We start from the raw sequence: 11,339 nt of genomic DNA, 5'->3' as shown, positions 1-11,339 counted from the left end.
AAATGACCTTTGGTGATACCATTGAATCATCCTTTTGTATTAAACATAAATTATTAATACAGTTTTAAAAAAATAATTTTCTGTTTTCTTTTGAGGCTGAGGAGGAAGGGAGGGAGGGATTGGGCCTAGAGAAAGGGTGAGCACTTGCCTTTTTCAACACATCAACTGAGAACACATCTCCTACACTAACTCTTTCCAAGTTACGTTCTTGTTTTTGTTGGTTTTTTTTCTGCTTAAAGGACACCCTCCCATGAGAATTTTACTTAGACTGTGAACATCTCCAAATGCACAGTTCAGAGACTGTTTTAACCAGATCACTATTCTCCAAGACTTCCCGGGATGCAAATAAAACTTCGCAGGGCCAATGAATTCATCTGCCGTGAAGGAAAGGAATGGGATCAAAATGGCGCCTGGAGAAAGAGGTACTGTTCATTCAATCGAGTGTCACTGAATCTGGAGTCAACTCTGTTAATCACTTTGGGAGCAAAAGGCTGGGATGTCGAGAATAATCAATACTTTCCAGTGTCCTGGGAGGGAGGGAACAAGTGTTGAAATAGGATATGTCTATTATGACATAGAGCTGAGATTGAATTCGGCGGCCTGCGATCGAGCTGAACACCTCTCACTCCCGATTCTGGCAAGGGCCTCCAATGGATAAGCCATGGTTAAACTTCCCCCCAGCCAAGATGCACTGTTGTTCTTCTTGTTGCCATTGGTGGGCAGACGACTTTGACCCCAGAGTGGGCATGCAGAGCCACCAGATGCCCCGTTCACACACACACACACACACACACACACACACACCACCTTTCAGAGGTTCTCTTACTCCCACTAACCCTTCTGACTGCCAAGAGATGTATACACACCTTGGGAAACACACACCGATACACAGGATCGGATGAGATCGCATCACTCCACAGATATTTAGTACAGAAAGTTGAGGGACGGGGGATAGGGGTAAGGAAATCCGTTACAAAGCACCCAAACTTCACTTGCAAAAGTTCCTCTCTGAGAACGGAATAATCCTACTAAGTGTACTGAGGGTACCAGCCGATCTTCCAGGGATTGAAGATAAAGGGACATGTAATGTCCAGTAGGAAAGAAATCCGTGTGTATTGTTTACATGGCAATAAATCTTTCAATTTCTTTTGAAATAAGATATGTCAAGTAGCACTTCGTTTAATACAAGTTTAGTTCTGTTTTAGACCTAGCTGTAAAAAACCATTCATGCAAAAAAAAAAAAAAAGAAAGAAAGAAAACAAAAAATGACCTCCAGTTTGAGCTGGATGTTTGAAGGACACTTCTCCTTGAACCTGTAAGGAAGGGACAAAGATCCCACTCAGAACAGCCAGTGGCCAGCTGGGAGTGGAGGTTACAAGACTTTGGTGTTGGTCGGGTATTTGCCTTAAGAACCCAGAAGTAACACTGAGCTCACCCCTCTAGAGAGACAGAGGGCAAAAGTGCCCTGGACCATTGTAGGAATTTTTCAGAAATAAGTACTGAGAACCTTTCTAGCGTTTGTTTCTCTGGCCTGTCCCCTTCCAGGGCCTCAGTTGGTGTCAGCTGGATGTCAGCGGGGGCCCTTTGGCATCTCCCAGCCCAGCCCACCGCTCACGACCCAGCAGACCACGGGGATCAGCAGCTCTCCTCTCTCTCTTTCTGCCTCTCTCTTCAGGTCCTTTCTGTGCTAGAGAAGGGTGACCATACCCGCTCCGTCATCACACAGATCATCTAGAGAATCTCATGCTGTGCTGCAAGGCGCCATAAGCAAAGGAAGAGGCTCCCACAAAAGACAGGGAGTGGAGAGGATCCGTTCTGGATCTACCTCACCTCGAGGTAAAAAACACAAATCACAGTTGCACCCAACGGTTCGTACCACCTCATACAGCCCTGAATGGAATCCTGGCGATCCCCATCGGTAAATGTTACAAGTTATGATGAGCACAGAAGGAGGAGGGAAGGAAGGAGGGAGGGAAGGAGGGAGGGAGGGAAGGAAGGGTGGGAGGGAGACAGTACCGTGTTCAAAGCCTTGGATGGTCCAGAAGTAGCTAACATAGGCAGCATACAAGACAGCACTGAGGTTGACATCTACAGTGACTGCTTGCCTTCCAGCCAGCACCGTCCTCACCTGGACAGAGTACTGACTGTCGGTCAGACAGGGGAAGACAAGCCTGCCTCCAGGACTCTATCTACGTATCATCGTACTGAGTGAGCACTGGCCAGTCACAAAGCAAAGTGACAACAGGTGCTTCCTCTGCTTCATTTGTCCAGTGCCCTCCCCAAGGCCCCCCTCAGTCTGGACTACGGAAGACCGTGGAAGTAGCTGCTTCTCATCGTACTGAGAGTATTTAAGGCAAAACAAGTCGATGGACAGCACTTGGGAGTTTAAAAAAAAATGGATGCCAAGATCCAAAGCAAATCCCTCTGCAAGTTTCCAAAATAGCCAACAGCTGCATGGCTGGGCCCTGATGTTCCTGCAGTTCACGGCTTCCTCTCCACCACAGTGAAAAGCCCACCCCCACACCCACACAGGCCACCCAGGGACCGCAGGAAGGAGGCTGAATTTAAAAGACATCTTTGTTGGCTTGTCCCAAAGTGATTCCCCTTCCCCTCCAACCAGTTCCCCAGGCCTCTCAGCCGGTGCTCAAAGTCCTACTATTTTATTTGCTGACAGGTCAAGAACAGAAACAGAAATAGATAAGCCAGACGTGGAAGGGAAAAATTAGTTGTTGTTGTTGTTTTTTGAGTCTCTACACTTAAGAATGAAGTCTTCCCAGCTGACATTCGGTGGGCTGGAAGTCAAAGGGGAAAGTCTGGAAATTCCCTGTCTGGAAATGCAAGGCCTGGGTTCCACTCGGCCCGGTGTTCGCTGTCCCTGGTGCTGAACAAAACAGCGGGCCAGGAATCACTGCAGGAGTCTGGCCAGGGTGGAAAGCCTGGCTCAGCAGAAGCTGAGCTGGTGGCCATCCTCAACACACACACTCCCCGGTCTCTGTCCTCGGCACCGTGTTCAAATGCTAGCCAGCAGGACAGAAACGGTGCATTGCCAAAATGTCCATGGCGGTGCTCTATCTGGCCACCTTCTCTGTCAACCCCCGCCCCCGCCCCCCCCAGGCATTGCCTGAATGAACCAAGGGCCCTGTGGCCTTAAGACCAGCTGCATCCTAGTTGTAGGTATGGGGTTGATACGGGTCACCATAACTAAAGGTTCCTGGAGGAGATATTTGGATAAAGCATCGCCTTGTCTTGAAACACGGACCTCCGATTTCCTTCCGGACCCTGATTTTATCGTCACCATCTGAGGAGCTGAGTGTTAACTACACACAAGAGAAAAGTCTAAACTCATAAACTGCTTCTCATCTGCTCCCAACACACACACACACACACACACACACACACACACACACACTGACTGTCTTTAAGAACTATGTGATCCCACTATGAACGAGGACACCCGCGGTTGCCAGCGAACAGCACGGCTGTGGAGAATGTTCTTGCCCTAGCACGCTCTCTTTTCATTTTAATTCGACAGTTCCCTGGTACTAGCCCACCAGGGCCCAGACACATAAATCAAAGAAGGTCCTTGATGCTGTCGGGGTGTGAGTAAAATAAATACTAACCTGTGTCACTGTGGGGATAGCCTCAGATGCTGGTGGGCTTAGGGGAGTCTTTGCTGTTGGACATGAACCATAATCAATCTTCTCCAGCCCTGGAAAATAAATGTCCCAATGCCCTTCCCCCCACCAAAAGGGGGGAAAGGGAAAAGAGAACAAGCTCTGGGAAAGGTTCTTGTAGCGTTTGTGATCATGAATCCGATCCAGCTTCCCACACCCGGGTGAATTCTTTCTCCAGGACCACCTCTGAGATCTTAGTTCTGAGGCCTAGGTTCAGGAAGGAAAAGTCCACTGTGTGAAGAGGCAGGTGGGCCCCATCTCTTCGATGATCAGAATAAACTGGGAAACGTGGCCCTCTGAGCCAGCACGCCAGCTAGCTTCCTCGAATCTCACAACATGCTTTTACACACTGAACCCAACCTGGATTCTCGTTCCCAAGAGAGAGCTGGGAAGCATTCTGCCTGCCAGAAAAATGTAAGGGCAGGGACCGGACAGAGTTCCAGAACACAGCAGTTGCTTTCCTGATACAGACAAACTAACACTGAGGCCGAGGTGAGAGTGGCTGGGGGTGGGGGTGGGAGAATGGTAAGCATGTTTATAGGATGAGATGAGGTGAAGCAGACACGATGAAGCATTATACTAGTCTTGTGGTCCCAGACCAGAGTCTCGTATGCAGAAGCAGCTGATGACACATTCATGAGGAACTAATCCCTTGGTCCGCACGCAGTGCTGGACAGGTGTGGATGGATGCGTGAGGCTTGGGCTAGAAAGGGGGGAGATGAGCCACCAGGCATTTCCCTGGCTTCCTGGGGTGGGGGGGGGTAGAAGCCAGTCTCTCAGGGCTGGGACTGGGGAGCAGTCACAAAGACTTCAGAATCTATAGAGCCCTAAGAGATCAAACCGAACGCAAGAGGCAAACCCTCTGCCTCTTCAGAGCAAGAGATACTTGCCAACTTGGTCAAGAGGAAGCTAGACATAAAGAGTATAAAGCAGTCTGAGCAGTGGCCATCAGAGAAGGGACTGAGGCCTGTGACCGGCAGCCAGCTGCCCACTTTCCAAGATCTCTCCAACTCTGTGAACAACCCAGAGACCGTCATGGCTCGTGTGGTCTCAAGCAAAGCAAAGGTGGGCTTCGGCTGAGAAAACACATGATGCACTTGCTTGAACCTCTGTGTACAAGCATCGACATAATGGACACTGTAGTGTGTATACTGGCAGAAGTGTATATCTACACGTACGCAGATGTATGCGAGTGCATGGATGTGTGTCTCTGTGCCTTTGTGTGCCTGTGAACAAGTATCACCACGCCAATATTATTAGACTACAAGATGAATGTAATTTGTACTACGTGAGCTTGAGAATCTGGGACAAAACACATCTCTGATCATTGCTTTGAAAAAGGAAATCATCAGTTCTGCCTCTGCCTGATCACAACATCACTCAGCCCAGAAATCAGCTCACTCAGCCCAGAAATCAGCCCACTCAGCCCAGAAATCAGCCCACTCAATTAAAAAAAGAAAGAAAGAAAGAAACCCAAGAACTGATCAGGAGACTCTTATTACTCATAGTACAGATGGGACACCAAGGAGGTAGGACAATTTTAAAGAGAATCAGAATCAGGAAAGCCACAGAGAACTTGGTTTGGAGTAAGGCATTCTAGAATCTTCTGGTAAGTCTCCCAAATTGTCTGGGTCATGCTGAGGAACGGCACAGGTTCTGTAGGTGGCTGGGGAGGGCTGAAGGCCTTGTCTGGGATCTTGTGATTCGGCCCAAGTTTGCACAAAGGTTACAACCTCTGCGTTCACGTTTCCTCACCAGGCCGCGTCTCCATGCCGCATCTCACAGGAGCGGAGCTGAGAAACGAGTGCTTAGGAGACAACTGCATTCTCCACCCAGGAGAAGAGGAACCGAGGACTGAAGGAATCACCCGCACATCCAGACACCCTGGACTCATGCACATCCTGCAGGTGCATCTGGCCACTATCATCCCCTTCCGGCTCCTGGGCTTCATTAGAAGCCACAGGCGATATGGGGAGCCCAGAGCCGCGCTCACGGACTCCGGGCAGTGCACAGACGAACTGCCGGGCTGTCGTTTCGAGAGTGCTTTGATTTGTAGCTGCCTCAGAGGAGATCATCTCTGCTTCCTGACTCAGCTTTGAGCTTGGCTCTGTACCAGGGTCAGAGCAAAGTCAAAGATCCCTTCTCTCTCTCTTTCAGGTTCAGACCCCAGAGGTGACTCTTGTACCCCTGGAGGGTGAAAGGTCCTGGAAGGTGAGAGCCTGGGGGTGGGGAAGGGCAAGGGGCTTCCCGATGGGATTAACAGGGACACCAGGCATGCATGTGAATGAGGTCTGCTAGAATATGCACGGCACCCAGGTTAATCTAGACATCAGCACTGGCTGACAGGGCTAAAATCCCTCGAGGGAGAGGTTCCTCCATGAGTCTTAACACCACAGTCGTTTGCATCCTGCCCTCAGGAAATGAAAGTTTTCTGCACTGTGGGCCAAAATCTGCAGCACCAATTTTTCTCGGTGTTTGAAGTCCAAGCTGTTTGTGGGTCTGGGATTTACGACCTATTAAGACTCTCGCTGAATCTGAGAGGCCGGATTATCCATCCCAGGGAGTCAGAAGGGTGAGAGCCAAAGGAAGAGAAGGACACAGAAAGACGGTGTTCTTCACTGAAATTCACTTCTATACTGTGAACGGCTGAAACCGAATCACCTGGATCAGGCTCAGTTTCTTGGATATAGAGGTAGATTCAGAGGCTACAGGGCAGGTAAAAAGGAGACAGAATATGGGCTGGTCTTCGGAACAAAAATATTGAGGATGTCCTATCCTTTAACATATTTAAAACTGAATTTTTTTTAAAAAAAATCTAAGTCTCAGAGAACTTAGATGAAAGAATAATCAGCAGGTTTAGACTTGATGATCGTGTGTACTTCTCACTGGCTCTTCGGGGTTTTTTGCATCCAAAAGAATGTCAGAATATGCAGTATCTAGCTGGGCCTTGAATCTACCTTGGGCCTCACAGAAAGAATGTAAAATTTTCTGATTGCCTAAAATGAGAACAAAAACAGCAACAAGGTCCTCTCATGCTATACTGAACCACAAAGCAAACCCTGACTGCCTAAGCATTTCTTGGAAGTAGAAGTTTGAATCCTCTTTCTTTCAGAAACTTCTAACTTTACTGGTTAGAAATATCTCTTGCAAACTCTGATATTAAACTGTAATACCGCATACAAAGCAATACGTCCCCTAAGATGGTTAGGAAAAAAATTAATATAATTTACTGTCCTGCCTCTAGACCATCCTCTATTGCTGATGTCAAACCAGACCTTGCTCTGGACTTGAGAATCCATTGTTTGCCAAGAGTGCTGGAGAATACAAGCTGTATTGCTTTTGTTGAGAACTCTACGGGAGCCCCTAATCTCCACAAAGTTCACAGGGGAAAAAAATAATATCTCAGTTGGTACATTAAGGTCTGGGTTGGAATATGAACATTTTATAGGCAAATACTGTGTTCAGGGAGAGACTGAAGCTCTGTCAAGAAGCCATGATTCACATCATCCTCCTAAAAGTAGAAAAAACCCAACTCACAGCAAGACTCCAACACCCAGTGCAGTAGTGACTCAACTATTCCCTGAACCCACTGGTCAGCCAGCAACCCATCCGGTCAGCCCTCAGCAGTATGGTCTGCTGTCCATGAACCCCCCCCCCAATGCCCACCCCCGAACCAAGAGGAAGGAGAGATGGCAGCTTCTGTGCCGTGACTCATCAGAAAACCAGAAAGAATGATTTCCAGATGTTCGGACGTTACTGTCAACAGGAATTCATTCAGGGAGCAGCGAATGACCCATCTTTACAAGACCGTGGAGTTCCGGGCCAGAATCTCATTCCTGAACCTCTTCGGAATCTTCCCAAACATCTCCGAAACCAGTCTCACCCCCCACTCCGCCCCGTGACGTGGAAAGCACAAAGACAAAGCCTCAGATTGGAATCCATTCGCGGCTCCTGTCGGCCCCCTTCCCTAAGGAGGACCCTGCCCTGTGGTGCTCACGCCATTCCTGGACAAGCCCCCAACATTTCCTGAAGCCAGCACTGGTGTCCAAATACTGACAGCCACACCAGACATCTCCTTCCTGATCCTATTCAGTATCAGCTGAGATACTTCATGCGGTATCAAAGAAAATGGGGCTGGAGGCACCAAAGCCAAAGTGCCGGCAATTCAAGGTTTGCTCCAAGCAAACACCCTTGGAGAGTTCTAGTAGGCTGGCCAGCAAGCACGGCAGACCACGGGCATCTGGGGGGACACTGGGCTGATCTCTGCACCGCTGGCCAAGAGGCATTTCTAGGCTTCAGACCCAGTCCCTGCCCTGGGACTGCCCCAAAATCTCAAGACCACTCACTGTCACACCGCTACCCCAGCAGGGAGATCAGACCGTCTCTGTTTAGTTCAGAAAAGGAAAGGGAAGAAGCCATCGGGCCTTTCCCGGATGGAGAAGCATTTGGGTAAGAGTGTGCAATTTTGGTTCTAACATTGTACAATTAGCAGTTGCAGGGAGAAAGGGGGAAAAAATCTCTTGGTGCTGGAGATTGCCAATGGCTTCCAGGAGAAAGGAGCCTGTGTGTCTCCCTCGGCTAGACTGCTTTCTGCTGACTCTGAGCTTGACGGTGCTGAGTGGAGAAGAGGGCTGGTTGAAGAACTGCAGCCCGGTGCACACGTCACCCTTTGAAGAGCACAAAAAGGCAGGCTGCCTGGCTCCCGGGGCCTGTGTCCCTCAAACCTACCTGCTGCCTCACCTCCCTGACTCTACTTCTTCTCAAACCCTTTACCTCACACGGAGAACGTTTCTTCCTCTCCTCCCTCCCCTGTCCTTTTAGTTCTCAGTTCTAACAAACAAGGAGGGACCAGAAGATAGTTTTGTGTAGTAGCGGAAATGTCTGGGTGCTGACGGGTCTGACCTGTGAAGAGGTGAGCTCATTCCGCCGCGGTCCTGGACGGCGAAGAGCAAAGCCAGGAAGGCCGCCAGGTCTTGCTGAGCGCGGCTGGCTCACTGTGACTTCTGGGTTCTTCCTCGTGCAGCCCGGGAAAACTGACTGACGCTCCCGGGTGGGCGTGGGCTCCCATTGTTAGCACCCGAGACGTACCCACTAGTGTGTTTCCACAAGAGAGAATCACCAGAGAAGAAAGCCACTGCTAAGCTTGAACCCGGGACACCGCGAGCCCCCCTTCGCCCCCATGGGGAGGCCCTGGGAGGGGGGGAGGAAACGTGGGTGTGAGTTGGCAAAGAAGACACAGTCCTTCGTCTGTTGACTGGAAGAAATTTAGGGACCTGCAAGGCCCCTCCCGCCCCCTGGCTCATGGTTCAGAGCCCCCCTTAGCAGGCAATCCCTGGCTCTAGTGCCCTGCTCCGTGGCGAACTCTGTGAAGTCACACACTGGTGCTCCGTGTTGGGGGCAAAGGGGGAGCCCAGGGGGACCCCCACACAGCCACCTGCAGTCACCGTGGAGCTGGCGTTAGGCTAAGCTCTCAGTGTGCATCTAGCATGTTCCTTCCTGGTATAGATTTGTTTGGGGGGGGCAGGGAGAGGGGAGGAGTGGACCGCAGAGGCCTGGGGGAGGGGACACGGGAGGGGGGGCAGGGGGTAAGACTCTTTAAAAAGTAAAAATAGCCAGGCGCCGGTGGCTCACGCCTGTCATCCCAGCTACTCAGGAGGCTGAGATCTGAGGATCATGGTTCAAAACCAGCCCAGGCGGGAAAGTCGGTGAGACTCTTATCTCCAATAAACCACTAGAAAACCGGAAGTGGCGCCGCGGCTCAAGCGGTAGAGGGCTAGCCTTGAGCTGAAGAGCTGAGGGACAGCGCCCAGGCCCAGAGTTCAAGCCCACGACCAACCAAAATAATAATAATAAAAATAAATAAATAAATAAACTGCTTTTCCGGTAAGGAGGAAGTCTAGGAGGGGACCAGAGGAGAATGAGACCAAATATCCCCCTGCTGCCCCCCCCCGCCCACCTCCCCAACTTGAAGGAGTCTCAGACACATCAGACTCTACGCTCTTTAAGACCCGAGTGGGCGAGAGGACAGGACAGTATCGCTCAGAACCCACCCCAGCTGGTCCGTCCCCCGCAACGCATGGTGGCTAAGGGACGCACTCAGGGACGGGGTCCTGGGACCAAGACACACACGGAATTCCACATACCCTTAGAGCCCGAAAATGCGACTTGGATTTCCGTGGCCGCTACTCTCCGTCTCCTTTGTGCTCCATGTGCTCCTGAGTTTGGCGCAGAATGCGTACTTGGGCGGGGGAGGGGTGAGGAAGGAGGACGCCCCCTCCCCCCCGCCCTCCCCCACCCCCCACTCTCGCTTGTACTTCACAGGTACCGGCTCATGGCGGACACGTCGAAGGCCAAGACCCACGGGCCGTATGGAGGCCCCTGGGCCTCAGAACACAGCAGCTGGACAGTCCAGTCTGCTCGGATTTCTTTGTTCACTGGGGACCTCACCTCCTTTGATGCGGCCAGCTGACTCGGTGGCCCTGAGTGGAACCCCCTAGCATGTTCTCTGAGTCACAGTCGCTCATCAGCCCCTGACCCATTTCTTCTCCATCCCCCCCTTCTCCCCAGCCCATCCATCACCACGCAGTTCTAGAAATGCAAAGCTGTCTGGGATCTGGGGTGGAAAGGACACCGAAGAAGGGCGCAACCAGAGTCCCGGGGAGTCCCGTCTACCCAGAAAAGACTCCCGCTCTGGCCTCTGCCCCGAACGCCTCTCCCTGAGCTGGCTGAGTTTACTAGGCGGTGCAGATCCACCCAGCACCTGCTGCTTCCACACAGACTGAGGGCCCCGGGCACTACCATCGGTGGGATGGCAAGAGAAGCGATCGCCCCACCAGGCCAGCTGAGCAGCCCCCCTCATCCCTGAGCCCCAAGCCATGGCTACCCCCTGAGCACAGCTCTTTTCTATTTGTGAGTCACAAAAGAGGAGGAAGAGGAGGGAAGAGGAGGACCGAGGAAGCAAAGGAGAAGAGGCAGGAGGAAGAGGGAGGAGCAGGAAGAGGAGGAAAAAGAAGTCATCAGCCACCCCCCCCCCCGCCCCATCACCGCCACCACCACATCCACATCCTTCAGTCCTGACTCCATCCTTGAGCTTCCTCCCACAGACCAGAACGATCTGGCTGCAGTCTCTTGAGCTGCCAGGGTGAGGGGTCCATCAGAGGGCTCCCAGGAGGCTTTGGCTGGGAGGAGGTCCGTCCATCAGGTGGCTCTGTGCTTGGGTGAGGGGCGGCTGGGCACCCTGTGGGGAGGGAAGGGGGGATCTGGCCTCTCTTCCATGGAAGGAGGGCTCCAGGCAGTCAGGCTGTTGGCTCCCAAGGTCATTTCATTGTCGTGTGAGAAGAGGCCCAGCATTCTTCCCTTCTGTGATCCTGACTCCCCGCCCTGGCCACTCACTGGGCTGGAAGATGGACAAACCCCTGCCCCCACCCCCAGAAGCTCCTGCCCCTCCCACAGCCCCAGCCTGTAAAAGCGATTTCACAACAGCTCAAAGGCAGATGCATCCATCCTTCCCCGGGGCTGGAGATGTGAGGAGGATGGGGGGGCGGGTGCAGGTGGCCGAGCTGCTGGCTCTCCCTGGTGCCACCACCTAACTCCCTCCCACCAAACCCAGATTCCCTTCCCTGGGAGTTGAGGAGTCACGGCAGCGGGGGAAGGGTGGGGGGTGAA

Source organism: Dipodomys ordii, unplaced genomic scaffold (genome assembly GCF_000151885.1).
Source record: "Dipodomys ordii isolate 6190 unplaced genomic scaffold, Dord_2.0 Scaffold15, whole genome shotgun sequence".
Taxonomy (NCBI): Eukaryota; Metazoa; Chordata; class Mammalia; order Rodentia; family Heteromyidae; genus Dipodomys; species Dipodomys ordii.
This window is presented reverse-complemented; position numbering follows the sequence as displayed.